This window comes from Protopterus annectens, chromosome 2.part0, assembly GCF_019279795.1.
Source record: "Protopterus annectens isolate FY-2018-M chromosome 2.part0, PAN1.0, whole genome shotgun sequence".
Taxonomy (NCBI): Eukaryota; Metazoa; Chordata; order Ceratodontiformes; family Protopteridae; genus Protopterus; species Protopterus annectens.
In genome coordinates, this window is record NC_056728.1 from 319,662,434 (window position 1) to 319,684,139 (window position 21,706).

The following is a 21,706-nucleotide window of genomic DNA, read 5'->3' on the forward strand; positions in this document are numbered from 1 at the left end:
TCAAAAACCTTCCATTCATTTATTTTTGCTGCTTATTACATTCCTGTTCAGGACAGTAATTTTAGTTGTTTGTGTTAAATGGACTGTCACAAGAGTGTATTGCACTTTTAAATGAACGCATTTTTCCTGTCAATTTAAAAGCTCTTTATAGTATTTAAAAATTCTGTTGAAATTTTTGTTTAATTTACTTTTTTGGGTTGGCAAAGTGTTTTAAGTGCTTTTTACTTTGTTTTGTGTGTGAAAAAAGTGACTTTTAAAAACTATAAATTGTTACCAACTTTTGCTGGTTTTATTCTTGGGAAAGAGGCACCATTTTCAGCTTGACTGTGGAAGACGTCAGTCCCATGGTTGGTCCTTCTTCCAACCACAAAAAGAAAAAGTTAAGTAAACAGCCGTTGCCACCACAACAGGCTAGTAGCTTGCCTTAGCTACAGATGGGTGACTGCTATGTCTGTTGGTTGTACCTCAGACCACTCCTCTTTTACCCCATATTCCTCTGGTGTATTACTTGCAGCCACTATGGATCTGGGGAATAGATATGTCCTCTGTTTTGGCTGTTGGGGTCCCTTCACCAGGCACGTGAGAGTCATTCTTGTTGGTCCTGGGAGAGGGAACAGGGAAAGCTTGCCTGTTTTGTCTGAATGTTGTGCCCACCCAGAGGAAGCTGTTGCTGCCATTTTATAACACTGTTGATCCCATTTTGTGTCACAAAGAAACAGAAAGCTAAACCTGTATCTACCCTCAAATTTCCATAGACAGGAGTAGTTTACTGGGTCTGGCTTAGTTTTTTTTTTTTAGCCTTTTTTTGATCCTTAATTTTGCTTTCTGGTAAAAGAATGAAGGATACTTCCTATTTGAAAGAGATTGAAGACTCTCCATCTGAAGAGGAACATTAAGGGACAGATGCAGGTTTCCTCCTCCATCTTCTGATTCATGCTCCAAGGATAGTTCATTTTCTTATTCTTCCTTTGGTGTTTCTCTGAGACTATTTCCAGAATGTCCGTGTTTTTAGTGGGGTTTCTTAGTCCCTCAAATTTTATGAGCTGTTTCTGAAGGCATTTCCTTAATCTTCACCAATTCCTTCAGTTCTCTCAGCTTTGGTGGGTGTCTGTCAGTCTCTGTCTGTGTCTAAATTTTTCATGATAGCCAGCCTTCTGTCCCTAAAAAGGCAGATTGAATGTATAAAGCTCCTCTGTATTTTTACGTTTTTATACTTTCTTCCAAATCCCATCCCAGCAGCTAGTTAATCCTGCTGCTGCTGCTAAACAATTAACTCCTATTCTACTCTTTCTGATGAGGATGGGAAGATTATTGATGAGTATGGGAAAATAGTGCAATCTTCAACAACTTTGATTCTCAGAATTTTGTATAATCAACCGAGCTGGATCCAGCACTAGGGGACCTAGGCAGTTGTCTAAGGCCCACTAGGGGCCACCATACCACATTTAATTTTTAATTAAAAACAAAATTTTCATTTTTGTCCCAAATTTGTATGCAGAATGCATATTGAATCAGGCTGCAAATGTTTCTGGCTGCTTTGCTCGCACATTGGACATCTGTGTAGGAAGACGTTCAGGCACTGTTGGAGTTGGGTTTGTGTGTAAAATATGCCCTAGTTTGGGATGGCAGGTTAGTTAGCTTGCTCAGGCACAAACCTTGTACCTTAGTTACAGGAGAAAAGAGCCTTAATCTTCTACATCAGCTACCAGATTGATCAGAGTTTACTGAACTGTGATATATTGTTTCACTGCTTCATGGAAAAAATTTTCAGAACTATAGGGGTGAATGTGAGTTTTGGCGAGTCTGTGGGGAGTGCGCACTTTGGTGTGTCTGTGGGGAGTGCGCACTTTGGTGTGTCTGTGGGGAGTGCGCACTTTGGTGTGTCTGTGGGGAGTGCGCACTTTGGTGTGTCTGTGGGGAGTGCGCACTTTGGTGTGTCTGTGGGGAGTGCGCACTTTGGTGTGTCTGTGGGGAGTGCGCACTTTGGTGTATAATCTGTTTTCAATGTGCAACTGTTTTGTTTAGCAAATGGCCATCAGTGTTTTTACTATAGAATTACTAAGCAGTGTTAGTAGCACAAGCGGTAGCATACTTGCCTTTGGTGCGGAAGGCGGTGGATTTTACTTCACACCATGTAAATGGATTGCTTATACTGCAGTGCACTTTAAGGTGGGAGTAGTTTTGTGCTCCTTAGTGTGTTGTCCTTTGGATGAGATGTTAAACTGAAGTCTCATCTGTCTGTGTTAATGGTAGGTGCTGTGAGATCTTTTACATTCACCTCTGCTATCAAAAAGAGTGCCTTGGCCAAACTTCCCCTAATAGCATAAATCCTAGCAAGGGTCTTCCCTGAAGAGACATTACTAGTTTTGTTGGGACTAACCTGTTCAACAAGGGATATTTAAATTAAAAGTTTTCAACTAAATTCGTATCTCTACCTTCATTTCAAAAGTAAAGAAAAAGTATGCATGCTGACAGTTTTGAGCAGTCTTTATGGTAATGGGGGGGTGAAAGATGAGTGATGCGACACCAAAATGGCTGTGGGGTTGGGAGGGGTCTGGCCCATTCCCCTGTCTCTGGCTTCATTTGACTGTGAACATTCTGATTGTAAGGCTCACATTATTTATTGACCGGGAGGTCCACTGGATAAGAAACCCATTTTCTGTAGAGGCCCAGTGTGAAAAGCTCCACATTGAGTGAAATAAAATCATATTACAGATAAGTAGTTATACAATTTTAGACAGAATTTAAACTTTATAAAAATATAGAAAACAATTATCACATAGTAGCAAACTTTGTTACAAATACCGTAGGGCCTTCTATTTAGCATAGAGGTGTGAAGGTAAAGACATTTTGTCGGAAAAAGAAATTTTATTTAATTCAATTAAGTGCATTGCCTTAAAAACTGAGAGATACATTAGTTGCCCACTCACTATATATATATATATATATATATATATATATATATATATATATATATATATATATATATATATATATATATATATATATTTTTTTTTTTTTTTTTTTTAACCAGGGAATGAGTTCAGGGGAAATAGGTGGTCATTAGTGACTGGTTATAGCTTTGGATAGCGGGAGTAATAAGGAGAATGTCATACGGGTCTGGTATTAAGGGAGCAAGGACATTTAGGTTAAGACAGTAGCTTTTTAGTGATTTAAAAGCATTAAGGGAATTTAACAAAGTAGTAGATGTTGGTAGAACATTTCATAATTTAGCTATGGAATAGGAGTATAGGCTTTGTCCTGCTCTTTTGTTTGGTTTTGATATGATCAGAAGTTGTGGACCATAGATTTTTAGAGGGAGTAATAGGGTTGAAGGGTTGTGACAGTAGGTCAGGACATTTCTTTGGGTTATATACTAGCTTGTGGGCCAGAGTTAGTTTGGGTGTAACTGAGGTATTGGGATAATTCATACCAATTAAGCATTTTGATAGTTTGGCAATGATGGGTACAGTGTTGCAAGCTGGAGGCAAATTTTGCAATTTTGTAGTAGCAGCATTGTTGTTTAAAGATGGGAGAACTGTAAAATAGGGAGGGAAGTAGTGAAGACTTGTCAAACTTGAATTTTGTGGGTCCATCCATGTACTTTTGAAGCCTGTAGAGTTTATCTAGTTTAAAGTGGGTTCTTTTTATAGTTTTAAGAATGTGTTGCTCATAGGAGAGTTTATCTATTGTTATACCAAGTAGTTTTGCAGAATAAACCACCTGAATTTCTGTTTTATCTTGGGAGTAAATTTTAAGTCTTGATGGGTTGGTTTGGTGGGAAAAATAAGTAGTTTAGTTTTTTTTTTTTTTTTTTTTGGCATTTAGAAGTAATTGAGTCATTAAGCCAGGTTATTGATTCAAATGCTTTTTGGGTTATTTTTAGGAGGGCTTGAAAGTTTTTGGGGGAGGATATGATTGTGGACTTGTCCACGTATTGGACAATACAGGACACTAGATGTAAATTGTTTATGAAAATATTAAAAAGCAGAGCTCCAAGGATGGACCCTCCTATTTTATTTAGCAGATAGGCAGATGTTTGCACTGTCATTTCACTTATTGTCTGTTGTGTAAGTAGTTGGCAAACTAGAACAGCGTATGTAGTGAGCAGCCTATTTCTGACAGTTGTTGAAGTAGTTTGGTATGTTAAACTGTCAAATGCCTTAGATAAGTCCAACAGGACTACTGAAGTTATTAGACCTGCATCTAAAGCCTTGTTCACAGTGTATGTGAAGGAGAGGAGGGCAATGGCGGTGCTATGGAATGGGCGAAACCATATGTTGAGGCGGGGAGGTTGTTTGAGGTGGTTGAGTAGTTGACTATGTATACACTTTTCTAATATTTTCTAGAGGAGAGAAAGAATAGAGATCGGTCTATAGTTAGTAAGGTCATTTGTATTACTATCTTTGTGGAGTGGAGTTATAATGAAATTTTTCCAGATTTGTGGAATTGTTCCTTCAGAGATGGCTGAGTTTATTAGAATACTGATGGGGTATACTATTGTGTCAGCAGCGATTTTCAAGTCTTCTGAGGGGAGGTTGCCAGAAAATAGGGAATAGGGTTTCAGGTTTTTTTTTTTAGTTTTAGAATTAGAGAGGTGGGAACAGGTTTAACAGAGGAACTATGGGTTTCTGGTATTATTTTAGTGGTACAAAACCTAGAAAGAAGCAGCACACCGGGATGTCAGTCCAGTATAACTTTTTAATGCCGCAGAGCAAAACTGATTAAGCGCTTTCATCAGCTTATAACCAAGACTTCATCAAAATCCTTTGGTCATAGATTCTGATGAATTCTTGGTTATAGCTGATGAAAGTGCTTAATCAGTTTTGTTCTGTGGCATCAAAATGTTTTTCTAGACTGACATCCCGGTGTGCTGCTGCTTTCCAAGTTTGTGCCTTGTGTTTGGTTCTTTCTGTGTGGAGAATATGTTGCAACATGTTTTATTGGTAGTTTCCTGATTGGAAGAAGTTTATATGGTTGCTTTCCTGATGTTTGTATTATTGGTGGTGTATGTATCTGAGTTTGTAGGGGGTTCAGGAATGGGTTTAAGGATGGTATCAAAATGGGAGTGGTAAATATGTGCTATATGTTGTGGGGTCATGTCAGGAGATGGCGATGGATTTTGAGTGGTTTTGGGACTGCGAAGAAAGGATATAGATTTCCAAAAATTCTTGGTGTGTTCATGGGTGGATAATTTTGAGAAAAAGGTTTTTAGTCATTGAATAGTTTTTGACTTGATTCCCGAGTTTTTTAAAGTTGGATTCATTTGCCAGTGTCTTGTTACTACACCAGACTTTCCATGCTCTGTCCCGATGTAAAAGTAGTAGTTATGTAGGCTTAGTTAACCATGGAGCATGGCTAATTTTGATTTTTTTTGTTCATGTAGGGGCAAGAGAGTTACGGATATCTAGCAAGATTTTGTTAAAATACTTAACTTCATCTAGTTGTAAAGAATGTAGAGGGCTCCAGTTATTGGCTTTTAGAATTGTGTTAAATGTTGATGGGTTGAGGTTTCTGGTTGTTTTATAGGTATGGGGTTTGGTACCTGGGTTTGGGTTCTATATGTGAAAGCAGGTAGATGATCACTCATGGAATCAGGGAAGGGAGTCTGAGTTAGTGAAATTGTGTGGATGTGATGTAGAGATCCAGTCAAGGGTTGTTTGTTTTGTACTCTGGAGCATGTGATAAGTTGCGTGTATTTGTAGAGATAAATGCTATTTGTTGAAGAGTTTAATTCTAGGTTTTGCCAATTTGTATCCCCTAGTATTATAGCTTCAGAGGATATATTGTGCGTTGTCCAAGAGAGGAAATCAAGTTTGGGCATTTTTTGCCCCAGTGGAACATATATGAAGCAATGCAAATATGTTATTTGTAGTACAGCTATGACTATTTCCAGATTGTTAAAGGTTGGTATGTTTTTTGCGAAAGGTGTAATAGTTAATGAGTTGCAGTAGACTAGTGCTACCCCATCACCTTTCTTATAAGCCTTTCTTTTCAGTGTATTGTAACCTAGTGGGATTATTTCTGTGTCTGATGTATGTGGCTTCAGCCAGGTCTTGCTGATGGCTGTGATGTCTGGGGAGTATTTCTTTAGCCAGGTATGGAATTCTGTGTTCTTGTTGCTAATGCTACGTATATTTATTGTGGCCAAAAATAGTATTAGGGGTTGTGGTGGTCTTATGTTGGAAGATAACAGAAGGGGAAGGGTCAGGTTTGAGGTGAATGTCACCACTTTGAGATAGCAGTGAGTGACATATTATGAGGGTTTGGCAGTAACTGTTGAGAGACATTTGGAAGGTTGAGGGAAAAAGTTTTTGTTTTGTTAGCAATGGAGAGAACTTTTGAGTTTAATGGTGTGTGCTTGGTCACAATTGAATAATGATGATGAGATGTTAGAATAACTTTATTGTGTTGTTGTGGGAAGAGTGGGAGTTTTTAGTTTGAAGGGATAGTTTGTATTGTTTTATGGTACAAGGTGAGTTTGGTCAATGTGAGGAGGAGTGTGCTAAGAAGTTTTGCAGATATTTGCATTTTGCTTTATAAATGATTGTTAGGATTGTAGGGAAAGGTGAAGGGTAAAAGCTATGATTGTTTTTTACACTAGTAGGGAAATAAGAGGGGAGTGTATTTCATAATGTTGTGTTTGACCGATTGTGTGATGCTGTTACAGACTTTGGCTAATTAGTACATGGGTGTGTCCAGGATAGCTATAAAGCTAATAAAGGATGGGATGGGTGGGAATGGGGATAGGGGAGTGGAGTGAGCCTGAGAGCAGCGGGCTGGCCCTGATTTCAAAGATGTGCAAGTCTAACGAAGTAATCAGGAAAGGCAGTAGGTACTTTAGACTCGCTTGTTTTGCATACCCTTCTTATTGAAATAAAATAAACCACTTTTATCAAGGAGTATGTGGGATTTAGAAACACCAGAATTTAAAAGAGAAATGGTTTAGTAATAGTAGAGAAATGGGCAGGGCTTTCAAGTAGTTAAACAGCATACAAAGGGAGACTGCTGTTAGGAAGCACAGGATGGGGATGGGCAGCTAATGTCAGCAGTGGAGTGATTTAGCTTAAAATAGAGTTAAACAAGGGCTAGCAATTTTTGTCCAGAGGATAAAACATAATATGTAATGGGATCCTATCTCGCCTACATTCATAATTGATGGGTTCGGAGCCGATCCGTCGGCTCCGACTCGGCCACTATACACTAGAACGAAGTCTCTCATTTGCTGGGCTACCCCTTATCCCATAATGCACCACGCCTGCTTCCCCAGATCTCGTTTGCCGCTTTTCAAGCCGGACGTGGTCTCGACTTGGCTGGAGCTAAGTGTTTTTTCTTGACCTTTTGGTCTTTTTTGACGAGGGTTTCTGTCAGAATTTGAACAAACAGCTGTTTTAACAGCTTTGTGAGCGTTTGTGGTCAGTTTGCTGTAAAATTTAATTTTATTCATTTTCGTGCTACTAGTGGACTGGGCAAGGCCCGTTTAAGTTAGAGGGCCTTTGCCCTTATTGTGTATTTTCTAATTTTTCTTGTAGTGTGACTGAAATAGTTTTCAGGCTAAGCCCGTTTAAGTTAGAGGGCTTTACCCACGTAGTTCCTTCTCTGTGTGTTTGAACTGTTGTGTCGGGCTAAGCCCGTTTAAATTAGAGGGCTTTAGCCCATACATTTGTTACTTGTTTTTTCCTTGTTGTCAGTTACCTGTTTTTTCTTCTGAAAATGTCTAAGGAGCAAAAGTCAGGGTTCAAAAAGTGTACAAAATGTAATTACAAAATGTCTATTACAAAATGTCTATTACAGACAGCCATGCTGTCTGCGTGTACTGTTTAGGGCCTAAACATTTACAGGATACTTGCGGAGTGTGTGTCACGCTTTTTCCTCCAGGGTTCTCCAGGAGAGAAAAAACAAATTGATACTTAGGGATTTGATTAAGCCTTCATTTGAAGAAGCTTTGGCTTCATCTCCAGCTTCAAAAAAGAAGAGATTGTCTGCTCCAACCAGTCCGTCGGGCCCGACACCCAAGAAGCATAGATCGTCGGCTCCGACCAGTCCGTTGGACCCGACAGCTAAGAAACAAGGGTCGACTTCTTCTTCCTCGGCTCCAGTGGCTTCGGACCCGATGGCTGAAGGGTCTGCCTCGGTGCTTCTTTCCTCGGCTCCATTTATGTCGGAGCCGCAGGTTAGTGCATCGAGAGGCCAATCACCTACCTCGGCTCCCTTGGTCTCGGAGCCGTTGGAGGTGTGCAGCTCAGACTCTTCCCCCTCGGCTCCGAAGCCTCCTTCGGCGCCGACAATGTTGAAAACTGTTCCGGTCTCGGGTCCGATAGTGCTGGAACCCTTTCGGAGCCGATCCCCTGCTTTGTCAGAGCCGAGGCAGAAGTCTTCTCGGCCCCAATCTGTTTCCTCCAAATCCTCTAGGTTGTTGGATTCGGATTTGGATAGGGTTATCCAGAGGATTTTCCAGTCCCCAGTTTTTACTAAAATGATCTCGGCTCCAGCCCACGCGGCTTCGGAGCCGATTCCACATCCCATGCATCTGATTCCTCCTCCGACCCCCTTGGAGCCGTTGGAGTCGGTGCAGGTAGAATGCAGCGGAATCGTCCAGTCTGAGTAGGGACCCCCTCGGAGTTTCTCTGCTCTGACCTTCATTCCTACCCTGTCCTCGGTGTCAGGGTTTGGTACCGGGTCTTCCTCTGCGGGGGCCAAGGGCAACACTGTGGAGCTCGCCTCTTCGATGCCCAGTCTTACCCTTGGAGCATCGGCCGCAGGTATTCCCGGTACCACCGTGGTCTCTCAGCAAGTGCCCTCTGCAGAGTCTGGAGGTTCTGCTTTTGAGGCCATGAGGAGTGCGCTGGCCATGACCTTGCCGGTTCAGCAGGTTTCTACCTCACCGTCCCAAGTTTTGGGTACTGGTGCCTCTGGAGACATTCTTTCCCACGACAGTGGGGCCCCAGGGCCTGAGGATACCCCCTTGGCGGGTTCCCTTCTTCCAGGGGGTCCTTCTGAATCTGCTTCGGATGAACCCCCAAGGAAGAAACTGTGTAAGAGGAAGCACGTCGATTCCCAAGATGAATCTGTCACTTCAGATACTGACCTCGATGATGCGGAGGGGTCCCCTAAATTGTCCTCGGATGACGTCTCCTTCTCAGATATCCTTGAGATCTTGAGACAGAGAGGCGATTGGCAATCCAAAGCCCCTACCGCTGAGAAGTCAGTTTTCCTCAAGGCCTTCGCGGCCCAGCCCTCCTCCTCCTGGGTGTCTCCACCATTCGACGAGTTGTTGGATCTAATCTCTCGGAGGGTGTGGGAACATCCTGATACGGCGGAACCGGTGCCTGCCAGGCCCAATAAGTTTCTTTCAGCCCCTCCCCAGAAGGAATTCCTCACTAAGGGTGTTGCAGTTGATGCTATGGTGATGGCATCTGCCACTCAGCAGGACGTGGCAGAGGCTTCAACGTCTATTCATCCTCCTAATAAGGATTCTAGGAGCATGGATAGGTACGGGAAGCGTACCCTTTCTTCAGCGACCTTTACTCTGCGGTCGCTGAACTATCTCTGTCATTTTACAAGGCTCCAAAGGGACCTCCTCAAGGAGTTAGAGTCCCTTGCGGGTAACCTTCCTGAGGTGTTAGCACAGACTGTAGGCGCCCAGATGACTACCCTATCTTCTATTGTCAACTCGTCCATGAGGCTCATTTCCTATGCAGCCGAAGGGGCGAGTAGAGCAGCGGGCACAGGAGTGGCTCTTAGGAAACAAGCCTGTTTACGCTTGTGTCCACTCACGGAGGCCTTTAAGTCTTCCTTTGCCGACGCCCCCTTTGATGGGTCTTCTTTGTTTGGACCCAAGGTGAAGGACACACTTAATCGGTGCGAGCAGGAGGGCAAGACCTTGACTGCCGTTGGGGCCCATTTTTCCGCTCCCTCTAGACCTTATCCCAAGGCCCAGAGAGGAGGGAAAATGTGTTTCAGGAAATCCCAAAAGTTCTTCTCTACTCCGAGTGATCCCCCCCTCCAGAGGCAGGGGGGGGGATTCAGGAAGACGCCGCCCTAGAGGTGGCAGAGGCCCCCGTAACTCTGGAGACCGTGACTCCTTTCGTGGTTCCTCCTACTCTCAACATCCCTAGGATGTTGCCCGGCTGTGCTTCTCTGGAGCCGGTCGGGGGTTGTTTTGCGAAACACCCACAGGCTTGGGAATCGATAACCAAGGATCAGTGGGTGCTTCGCATTGTAACCGGAGGCTACCTCATCCCCTTTTTCAAGCCCCCTCCTCCCACAAGGAGGATCCCGGATGTGCCACCCAGTCAACGGGATCTGGCAGCCGTAAAGGTTTCAAAGCTGCTAAGCAAAGGGGTCATCCAGCCCGTCCCCACCGACCAGATCGGATCAGGAACTTACTCAAGATTATTTTTGGTGCCAAAAAAGACAGGGGACGTCGGGGCCATTTTGGACCTCAGCTCTTTAAATCATTTTGTGAAGAAGTCCGAGTTCCGGATGGTCACCCTTCAGTCTATTCTCCCGTTATTGGAGAATGATGTCTGGATGTGCTCCATAGACCTCAAGGACGCTTACTATCACATTTTGATACGTCAAGAGTCCAGGAGTCATTTACGCTTCTGCCTAGGAACCAGTCATTTCCAGTTTCGTGCTCTGCCCTTTGGTCTCACCACAGCCTTCAGGGTGTTTACCAAGTGATTGGCAGTGGTGACAGCTCACTTGAAGTCTAGGATTCCAAGTTTCCCTATCTCGACAACTGGCTCCTCACTGCCACCTCCAAGCATCTACTGATTCGAGCGCTGAGGGCCACAGTGACCTTGGGTGTCTCGCTAGGAATCACTTTCAATTGGAAAAAATCTGTGCTGCGGCCATCTCAGCGTATCACCTTTATAGGCGCAGAGTTAGACACAAAAAGTATGCGGGCATTTTTGTCATCAGAGAGAATTCAGGTTCTACAATCACAAGTTCTAAATTTGTTACCCAAATCTCGAGTTCCTGCCAGACAGATTCTTCAGTTATTGGGCACGATGGCTACAACTATCCTCCTTGTACCGTTAGCCAGGCTGCACATGCGGGTGCTGCAATGGCTATTATCGGTTCAATGGTCATACCAAGAACTTCCTCTGAACCACCTAGTTCTGATTACGGACAGTTGTCGTCGGGACCTCCGTTGGTGGCTATGTCGGTCCAACCTGGACCGGGGGCGTCCTTTCGCCCTTCAGCCCCCTGTTGCCACAATGACCACGGACGCCTCCCAGATAGGGTGGGGGGGTCATTATCTGGACAGGTCTGTCCAAGGCACTGGGCAGGATTGCGAAGCGCACCTTCACATCAGTATCCTGAAAATGAGAGCGGTGCTTCTGGTTTTACAGGCACTTCATCATGCTCTCCCCCAAGGTACTATTGCGATTCTATCTGACAACATGTCTGTAGTTTGGCACATAAACAAGCAGGGCAGAATCAGGTCCTACCCCCTTTGCAGGGAGGCCATGAGAGTATGGCGCTGGGCCATAGCTTCTCGACGTTTCTTAGTAGCCACGCACATTCCGGGAAAAGCCAATGTGATTGCAGACAGGCTCTGCAGGACTCTCCTGTTGCCCCACGAGTGGTCCCTCAACAACAGAGTGGCTGCGCAGATCTTCGCCAAATGGGGTCTCCCTTGTTGCGACTTGTTCGCCAGCCCCAACAATGCGAAGTGCAGAGAGTTCTTTACTCTGACACCCTCTCAGGGCCAGTCTCCCAGGGACACTCTAGTCCACAATTGGCCCCTGGGTCTGCTTTATGCCTTCCCCTTGATTCCCCTTCTCCCGAGGGTGATTCAGAAGGCTATTCATGTCAGGTGCCACATGATTTTGGTCGCCCCACATTGGCCCAGTCAGGTTTGGCTCCCTTTCCTTCAGAAGTATGCGGTACAGGGCCCCTGGATTCTGGACCCAGTGCCGGATCTGTTGTCCAATCAGTTGGGACACTCTCATCCGTCCCTCCGGTCATTGCGACTGGCTGCTTGGTTACTCCACTTCCATCCTTAGTTAGAGATCTTTCTCCTTCGGAAGTGATGCACATCTTGTCTTCTTCCCACAAACAGTCTACCGTTAAGCTCTATTCCAGCAAATGGAAAAGGTTTGTTTGTTGGGCCCAGCAGCGAGGCATTGATCCTCTTACGGCCCCAATTCCGCAGGTCTTGGAATTTCTAGCTTCATTGTTTCATTCAGGCTCTTCAGTCTCCACACTTAAAGTTCAGCTGGCGGCTATATCTAATTTTCATGTTGCTATAGAGCCTTCTTTAATGGCTAACAGACTTTGCAAGTCCTTTCTTAAGGGAGCCTGGCTCCTCAGGCCTCCTATGGCTCATCCCGTGCCCCCTTGGGACTTGAATTTGGTTCTGGCCTCTTTAACTGCCTGTCCTTTTGAGCCGGCAGCCACTTGTGATATAAAATTCCTGTCGTGGAAAACTGCTTTTCTTGTGGCAATAACTTCTGCTAAGCGTGTTTCGGAGCTTCAGGCTCTCTGTTCTTCTCCTCATTTGATTTTTCACAAAGACAGAGTTTCCCTTAGATTGAATCCATCCTTTTTGCCTAAGGTAGCGTCCCCTTTATGCATTCAGCAATCATTGGAGCTCCCAGTTTTCTTTCCAAATTTCTCTAATAGAGCAGAATATCCCTTCCACCAGTTGGATGTTCACAGGCAACTGCGTTTTTACTTAGAAAGGACCACTCAGACACGGAAATCTGACCAACTGTTTGTGTCCTTTGCGGAGAATAGGTTAGGTCTACCAGTTGCCAAAACCACCGTTGCCAAATGGATTAAGGATTGCATCTCTTTCATTTATTCCCAGTCAGGCAGAGAGTTGCCTTTCCCACTCAAAGCTCATTCTACCAGGGCTATGGCAACCTCTGTAGCTTTTCACTCCAAAGTTTCAATAGATGATATTTGTGCGGCTGCTACTTGGTCTTCTCCGCACACCTTCATTTCTCATTACAAGGTTGATGTGGCTTCCCGAGGCAGAGCTTCATTTGGTTCCGCAGTTCTCAGGAGTGTGTTCCAGTGAGCCACCCGGGGTTTTTAGGTGCTAGGGACGCTGTCCCATCAATTATGAATGTAGGCGAGATAGGATCCCATTACATTTTTTAGTTATGTACTTACCATAACTTTGGATGTATGGGATCCATCTCGCCTACATTCATACATACCCACCCTCCTTCCCCCTACCTTTTGGATTTGGAGGAAATATTGATCTTGCTAAGCTCTCCTCTGGAAGGGCTCTGGTTGATTACAGTTATTGGTATGTGTTCTGTACCTGTATGCATGTATGAAAGCGAACAAACAAGATCTGGGGAAGCAGGCGTGGTGCATTATGGGATAAGGGGTAGCCCAGCCAATGAGAGACTTCGTTCTAGTGTATAGTGGCTGAGTCGGAGCCGACGGATCGGCTCCGAACCCATCAATTATGAATGTAGGCGAGATGGATCCCATACATCCAAAGTTATGGTAAGTACATAACTAAAAGTTTTATATCTTTTGAAAATAACACCAATCCGAGTAATTGTGAAAGCATAAGGAATGTTTGGTCTGCAGTTTCTTTTTGTGAAGAAACATTTTAAATGTAGTGTTTTTGGCTTTCTATTTATAGTGTGTGTGACTGATTCTTCCAGGGTTGTGGCTTCTGGTAATGTTTTGTGGAGGTTTGCCTGGATTCTCAGAATTTTCCACAAGGATGAGAGTAATTATTTTTTTGTTCATAGGCAGCCTCGTCAGGCCACTAAAGTCAGGAAAGCTTGTAGGCAAGCTCCTCCTGCTAAATCTCCTCAGGTGGTTGTGTCACAGAAGCCTCTTTTATCTGACAAGCCAGCTTCTTTTTGACAGTGCTCCCCTTACCCCTTGGCTAGGTACCCTTGTCCCTTCGGCTCTCCCTCTGTTCTTCCAAACTGGCATCTCATTCACCTCAGATTCTTGGGTTATGGCTGTCATCTGTCAGGGTTACTTCATTGTGGGAAAGTCCCTCCCTCCTTTTTCAGGAATTCCCCAACCTCCTTTAAAACAGCTTCCTTATTTCCCAAAGGTCCCTGGGTCTCTGGTGGACCAGGAAACTATTTAACCTGTCTCTTACTCCCAAGCAGAAAAGGGATTTTTACTCCAGGGATGCTCCTCGTTCTTCAAAAGGAGGGCACTTGGAAACTTATTCTGGATCTGTCCTTCCTCCAACACCTTTCTCAAAGTTCCTTAGTTTTAGATGCTTATTCTTCAGACCTTGTTTACTCTTTTACTACCCCAGGCTTTTCTGGTGTCCTTGAAGCTGCAGGATCCTTGCCTTCATATTTGTATTCACCCGCTTTTCAGGAAGTCTCTGTTCCTTCCTCTCATTTTAACTTCTTTGCTTTGCAGTTTGTCCTCTCTACCACCTCGATGGTATTGGCAAAATACCTAGCTCCTGTGATTGCCTTTTGCAGGCTTCAAGGCATTCAGATTTCTCCTATCTACACAACCTGTTACTTCAGTTGCTTTCTCCCATTTTCCTGCTTCAGGATCTGGGGTTCATTATCAACTTCCAAAAAGTCTGTCCTGACTCGCTCTCAGGATCGTGTGTATATGGGTTGCAGGATTCAGACAGTGTCAATGTTGCCTTCTCTTCCACCTCCAGAAATTTTATCCTTGACAACTTTCTTTGTGTCTTTTTCCTCTGCCTGCTGTTCCAGCCAGAGGAGTTTATTCATGCCCTTGGTTTCATGGCCTGTTCATTTCCAATGATCCCTCTTGCCAGACTGTACACGCAGAAGCTTCAGTGGTACCTCAAGTTAGTTTGGCTACAGCATTGCCACCCTCTGGATTTCAGAGTGCCTCTCCTTCCTTGTTGAAAGTGAGAACTCGAGTAGTGGATTTAAAAACTTACTCCCAACATGGGCCTGCCCTTTGAGCCTCCATTGTCTTCTCAATAACTGTTTACTGACTCATCAGACATGGGATGGGGGCTTCCTGTGGTCACGTGAAAGTTCAAGGTCACTGGCCTCTCCCCATCAGAAGTCAGGCCATATCAACATCAAAGGGATGAGAACTCTTAATTCTGGCCCATCAGGCTTTTCACCCTGTGCTCTTTCCAAGCCATTTGAAGGTTTACAGACAACACCACATTTTTGTGGTATATCAGTAAGCAGAGGGTCACAAAGTTTTTTACTTTTTCTGCAGGCTGTATTTTCAGACCTGGGATATGGCTCTGTTATCGGTAAACTCTTTGGGCAGTGTATATTCCTTCATAGCACAATCTAGTGGAAGACTCTTTGAACAGGTCCAGAACACAAGATTGTGACTGGATGCTTCACAGAGACATGTTTCCGGAGACAGTACATTGGTGAGGTCTTTTTGCCTTCCCTATGAACAGACAGCACCCTTTTTTCTGTCAGAGTGCCATACCACCTGGTGTGGGACACAGATGCCCTTTCTTTTCCTTGAAGGGGAATATTTCCTATGCCTTCCCTCCCCTTCCCCTACTTCAGTAGCCCTGTAGAAGATTCAGCTAGACTGCAAAAATCTTGCTAGTGACTCCATTTTTGCCGAGACAGCACAGGTTCCCCCTGTTAGTGCGTCTGGCAAAAGGCAATCACCAGAAGTTACCTCACCTGTTGGACCACCTTACACAACACAGGGGGTCACTCGTCCATCCTCACTTGTCCACTCTTCAACTGACACTATGGGTGGTAGGATTCTGATCCTTTTTAGGCACTTATTTTCCTGAGGACATGCTCAGGGTTTACAGGATGCAAGAAAACCTGTAACCAGAATGTCTTACGTCTGAAAGGAAGAGATTTTCTGTCTCATGCAATGCTCATAACCATGACCCTTTTTTAATGGGGGGTCCCTCTGGTTGTTTGTGTGAGTTTCTCTAGTCTGGCCTGTTCTTCCATAAAGGTCGGTTTGTCAGCTATTTCTGCCTGTCTGCCCTTGAATTCTCCTTTGGCCAAACAGTTTCTTAAAGGTGTCCTGCATCTCAGGTGGCCAAGGAAACCTATTCCTCCTCCTTGGAACCTTAATTTTGTTTTAGTAAAATGAACCCTTTGACCCTGCATGTTCATCTTCTCTGCAACTTTGAACCTGAAAGACACTCTTATTGCTTGCTGTTAATTCTGCTCAGAGGGTTTCTGAGCTTTAGTACGTTAAAGCCATCCATCCTCCCCCCCACCCCACAGGGATAGGGTGTTCCTTCATACTAATCCTCCTCTTATGCCAAAGGTTGTTAGTGAGTTGTTTGAGTCAGGCAGTACAACTCCCTTCATTTTTCCTTCTTAGTCTGCTAGTGAGTGGGTCCCGTCATACCTTGGATTTGCACAGACAGCTTTGGTATTTTTTGGTTAAAACTAAGACCATTAGTAAGTCTAACCAGATTTTTGTTTCCTTTAATCCCTGGACATTGGGTTTGGCCATTTCTTTAGTTCTTTTCATGGCAAGTGTCTACATCCATCGGATCCCATTCCACTAGAATTGTTGCCTCTTTTGTTGCTTTCTTCAAGGGGTTGGACACTAATTCCATCCTTGAAGCTGCTACTTTGTCTTTAGTGCATACCTTTAAGCATTGTAAATTGGATATGGTTTCTAAGCCAGAGCAGTTTTGCTAGTGCCATTCTGCATGGGTTCATTGAGGGTTCTTGCCAGCTTTCCACCTCCCATGCCTTTTCTTGAGCTTTTGTACTCTTCCTAAGGTGAAGAATACTACGACAATGAGACTGAAGGACACAGTACAATTTTGTAAAATGTTAGCATAATAAATGTCCTCTTCACTGTTGCAGTATCCAGTCCCTCCCTCCACCCCCTGTTTTTTTTGGGGGGGGGGTTTGTTTTGGTTTCCCTTCTGGCAGAAGTCTCTTTTCCATCTGCTTTTTCTCCTTTTGGATGTGCATAGCCTCCTTTGTCCTATGGAGACTGTTCTCTTCTGGGGCAATTCAGTTCTATGTTCTCTTCTGGGGCAATTCAGTTCTATGTAACTTCATCTTTACAGTAACTTTATGCCCTTTATCCTGTATGGGGTGCATGTGTGTGACATACGGCACATAAAAGAACGTAAGGCTTAGCCCAGCGTCGGGCCAGTATACCTATCTTTGGCAGGAGATGCCCAAGTTGAAGAATACTGCAACTGTCATAGTAAGATTATATACAACTGTACTTTTTTTTACTGTTTACTTGTAAGGAAAAAAATAGTTGATATTTAGGACATCTTGTTAGCAGTTTCGCTGAGTTTTGTCAGCAAAAGTGCTCAAATAATGTAGGGGTCCACTTTGAAGTATCAGAGCACATCTTAATACTGAACTGCCAAAACATTAATTCCCTGAACAGCATGATTCACAGAGCTGGCTACAAATATTTAGGTGTAAGCCCTCTGGTCAGACAGCCTCAGGAAAATAGCAAATACTTTTTACACAAGAGGATTTACAATTTCCAAAGATTTTGTTACCTCAGTTGCCACCACCTTGCAATAGCATAGCTTAAACTCTGTAAACTGTAACTTTACTTTCAGCTTTGACTTGACAGTTTTGTTGTAGTTTAAGCAGAATGCCATAAAGTTGATATGAATCCCATGTACATGTGTTGCAAAAAAAAAATTAAGAAAACCTTAAAAGAAAAAAAGGCAAATATTAATTTTGCAGGAGTTCTGGTAAGTTTAAGTAACATAATAAAGGTTAATCATGTTCTCATGAAGGGAAATGTTAAGGGGTTGGAAAAAGCCAGAACCAAAAAAGGAAGGCAGAGTAGTCTAAATCTAGCTCCATTGTTAAGGCATTCAAAGCAGCTGCCTAATCATGGGTGTAATAAAGCATGTTGTGAGGAGTGATGTTATATCGCTAGCACAGACCACTTAGGAATAATACATTTAGCAAGCCTCTCCCTTCAGTTAACAAAAGAATGACTTTTATTTGTGGAAAAATGTAAACTTTAAGATTGTCCTATTGGAGGAACCATTCTGCATTTCTTTTCCTTTCAAATGGAAGAATGTGCAAGGAAAGGAATTGTGCACGATTTTTTCATAACACCAAACTGGGGTACAAAATGATTACAGAATACTTACCACTGCCATCGCTGAGACCAATATCATTGCAGACCCTCATAGATTTCTTATACTCCCTTGTTGAATACATCAGGGCTATAGAAGAGACTGAATACATCAGGGCTATAGAAGAGACTGCACAGGTGCAGGTCAAGAAGTCACCATCTGTCCTTTCAAGATACCAAGCAGCTTCTGTAGGTCTGCACTGTGTAAAATGTCATTCCTCTTTAATTATTGGGGGGTGGGGAGAGCTGTCCTTAATCCTTAAAGTTTTCTAGTCACTGTCTTAATCCTCATTAATCTACAATGCTAAGGTCATTGATCAGCTATCATTACTTTGTAGCCCGCCAGATGTATTTTATTCAGTGAAGCCCTTAGTTTCATGAGTGAAAGAAGCTTTAAACTTGAGATGTTATGTAGTCCTATCTCGCCTACATTCTTCACCTGTGGGTTCGGAGCCGAATGTCTGCTCTGACTCTGCCTATTTACTAGCTCTAAAGTCTTTGATTGGCTGGGCTAAGATGGTATCCCACAATGCATTGCCCCACATTCCCAGATCTTGTTTGCCGCTTGTAGAGCTCGGACGTGGTCTCGACTTGGCTGTGGCTAAGTATTGCTAAGAAAAACTCTTTCTTGTGAAAATTTTTGGCTAATTGTTCTTATACAAATAGAGTTGTTCATGGTGTTGTTGTTGTGTTATTTTTTGTAGGCTGCGAGTGTTTTTGTGTGTGGTATCCCTTTATTCCTTCGGGCTAGGCCCGTTTGATTTAGAGGACCTAGTCCTCCTTGTGGTGTTTGTCTGGCTGTCTTAGGTGCGTTTTACTTAATTTAAGTTGAGAACTATTTTATTTAGAGGTTCTCCCCTGTGCTTGGTTGTTGGTTATACTTGTTCTTCCGTTTCTGTTAGCAGTTTCCCCGCCTTTTGTCAGTAGCGGCTGCTACAATTGTTGGCTTGGCATGTCTAAGGAACAAAGAGCATAAGCCCTCAGGCTTTAAAAAGTGTACAAAGTGTGCCTATAACATGTCCATCACAGACAGACATTCAGTAAGTGTTTACTGTCTTGGAGCCATCCACCTTCAGGAGTCGTGCAATTTCTGCCACGCCTTTAGTCCTCGGGTACTCCAAGAGAGGAAAAACAAATTGATCCTAAAGGGACTGCTAAAACCGTCCTTTGAGGAGGATTTAGGTTCAGCTCCCAGTCAAAGTCTAAATCCTCCAAATCGAAGAAAAGGTTTCCGGCTCCATCTATTACTTCGGAGCCACCTTGTAAAATTACCATTGTCGAGTCTGCTTCCTCGGCTCCACCGGCATCAGGGCCGCAGGAGGTAGCTGTGTCGACTGAGTCTGCGTCCGCTCTGATAGTTTTGGAACCAATTTGGAGCCGGTCGCCAAGCTTGAGGCAGGGTTCTCCAGATAGGAGGTCCAGGTCTCCATCCATCTCCTCAAAATCCTCCAGGCTTTCCGATTTGGATGTAGATAGGGTGGTGCAAAGGCTCCTACAGTTGCCGGTGTTGGCCAAACTTTTCTCTGCTCCAACCCAGTCGGCTCCAGAGCCAGCTTTGTTAGTTGTTCCTGCTATTCCTCCTCCGAGCGCATCCTTGTCGTCGGAGCCGGTAAGCTCCGCTCCGAGGGACGTTCCTGCGTCGGCTCCGATCCCCCAGCTGGGTTTATCGGTGCCCGCATCAGTTCCGACCCGGTCGGTCCTTTCCACAGGGTTCGAGACCCGGGTTTCCTCGGTCAGGCCTGAAGGGGATGCCTCGGAACACCCTTCGGTTCCGAGCCTCCCTCTCGGTACCTTGGCTGCTGAGATACCGGTCACGATCATGGCCTTGGAAGGCGGTCAGTCCTCAGATTCTTGAGGTCCCACCTTCGAGGCTATGCGGAGCGCGCTGGCTAGGTCAGCTACTTCTCTCGTATCGGGTCTTCCATCCCCCACAACACCGGCGAGCCTGTGCCTGAGGAACCCCCAGAAAGAAATTGTGCAAGAGGAAGCACGTAGACTCCCAGGACGAGTCCCTCACTTCCGATACTGACCTTGAGGAATCGGAGGGGTCCCCTAAATTGTCTTCTGAGGATGTTTCATTCTCCGATATCCTGGAGATCTTGAAACAAAGAGGAGACTGGCCCTCCAAAACCCCCTCCAAGGAGGAGTCAGTATTCCTTAAGGCCTTTGTCACTCAGTCCTCCGCCTCATGGGTGTCTCCACCCTTCGATGAGCTCCTGGACCTTTATTTGTCAGAGGGTGTGGGAGACTCCTGACTCCATGGAGCCTGTTCCTCGACGCCCCAACAAATTTTTGTCTGCTCCCCAAGGGAAAGAATTTTTAACAAAGGGAGTCCCGGTAGATGCTATGGTGCTGGCGGCTGCCACACAGAAGGAAGTTGCTGAGTCTTCCTCTTCGGTCCATCCTCTTAACAAGGAGTCTAGGACTATGGATCAGTACGGGAAGCGTACCCTGTCTTCAGCGACCTTTACCTTGCGGTCACTGAATTATTTGTCTCATTTCACTCTGCTCCAGAGCGATCTCCTTAAGGAGTTAAGAGATGCTCTAACGGGTAATGTGCCTGAGGCGGTGGCTCAGACCGTCAACGCTCAGCTCTCTACCCTCAACTCCATCGCTAACTCATCCACGCGACTGATTTTGTACGTGGCCAAGGGAGCTAGTAGGGAGGCTAGCTCAGGGGTGGCCCTCAGGAGGCAAGCCTGGCTACGCCTGTGTCACTTTGCAGAGGCCTTTAAGTCTTCCTTCACTGACGCACCCCCTTTGATGGTTCCTCCTTGTTCGGGACCAAAGTGAAAGACACCCTCACCAGGTGCGAGCAGGAGGGGAAAGACCTTGTCTGCCATAGGAGTCTGTTTTTTCCCTCCCGTCGAGGCCTTATCCCAAGGCTCAGCGAGGGGGAAAGATGTGGTTCAGGAAATCACAAAGGCCTTTTCCTGCCGCACAGGGTGAGACCCCCTCCTGAGGCAGGGGAGGGGGGGTTGTATTCAGGGAGACGTCGCCCCAGAGGCAGAGGGGGCCCCCGCAATTCCTTTCGTGGTTCCCCATACTCTCATTCCTGAGGGTGTGCGCCCGACTGTGCTTCTCCGGAGCCAGTCGGGGGTCGAATTTCCTGGTATCCGGAAGCCTGGGTCAACATCCCCCAGGACCGATAGGTATTAGGGATAACCACCGGAGGTTACACCATCCAATTCTATTCCGCACCCCCTTCCATCCAACAGATCCCAGACGTTCCACCCAGTCAAAAGGATCAAGCAGCTTCAGAGGTTTCTCAGCTGCTAGAAAAAGGAGTCATCCAACCAGTCCCCCCAGACCAGATCGGATTAGGGACTTACTCAAGATTCTTTTTGGTGCCGAAAAGAATGGGGGACCCGAGGCCAATTTTGGATCTCAGCCAACTCAAACATTACATACGCAAGTCCAAATTCCGGATGGTCACACTACAATCAATTCTCCCATTGTTGGGAAAAGAAGTATGGATGTACTCCATCGACCTGAAGGATGCTTACTACCACATCAAAAAGGACAGAGCATCAAGATGTCATCTACGCTTCTGGCTGTGAGCCAGGCATTTCCAGTTTCGAGCCCTGCCCTTTGGTCTCACCACAGCCCCCAGGGTGTTCACCAAGTGCATGGCAGTGGTGACGGCTCACTTGAGACGTCAAGGATTCCAGGTGTTTCCTTACCT

At 44.9% G+C, this 21,706-nt stretch overlaps 1 protein-coding gene across 2 annotated transcripts in view; it reads left to right on the forward strand.

Moving 5' to 3' along the window:
- The window catches only part of SLC12A2 (solute carrier family 12 member 2), a 2,115,502-nt gene that overhangs the window by 834,749 nt on the left and 1,259,047 nt on the right, over positions 1 to 21,706 (forward strand). The gene's annotated exons all lie outside the window — the stretch shown is intronic.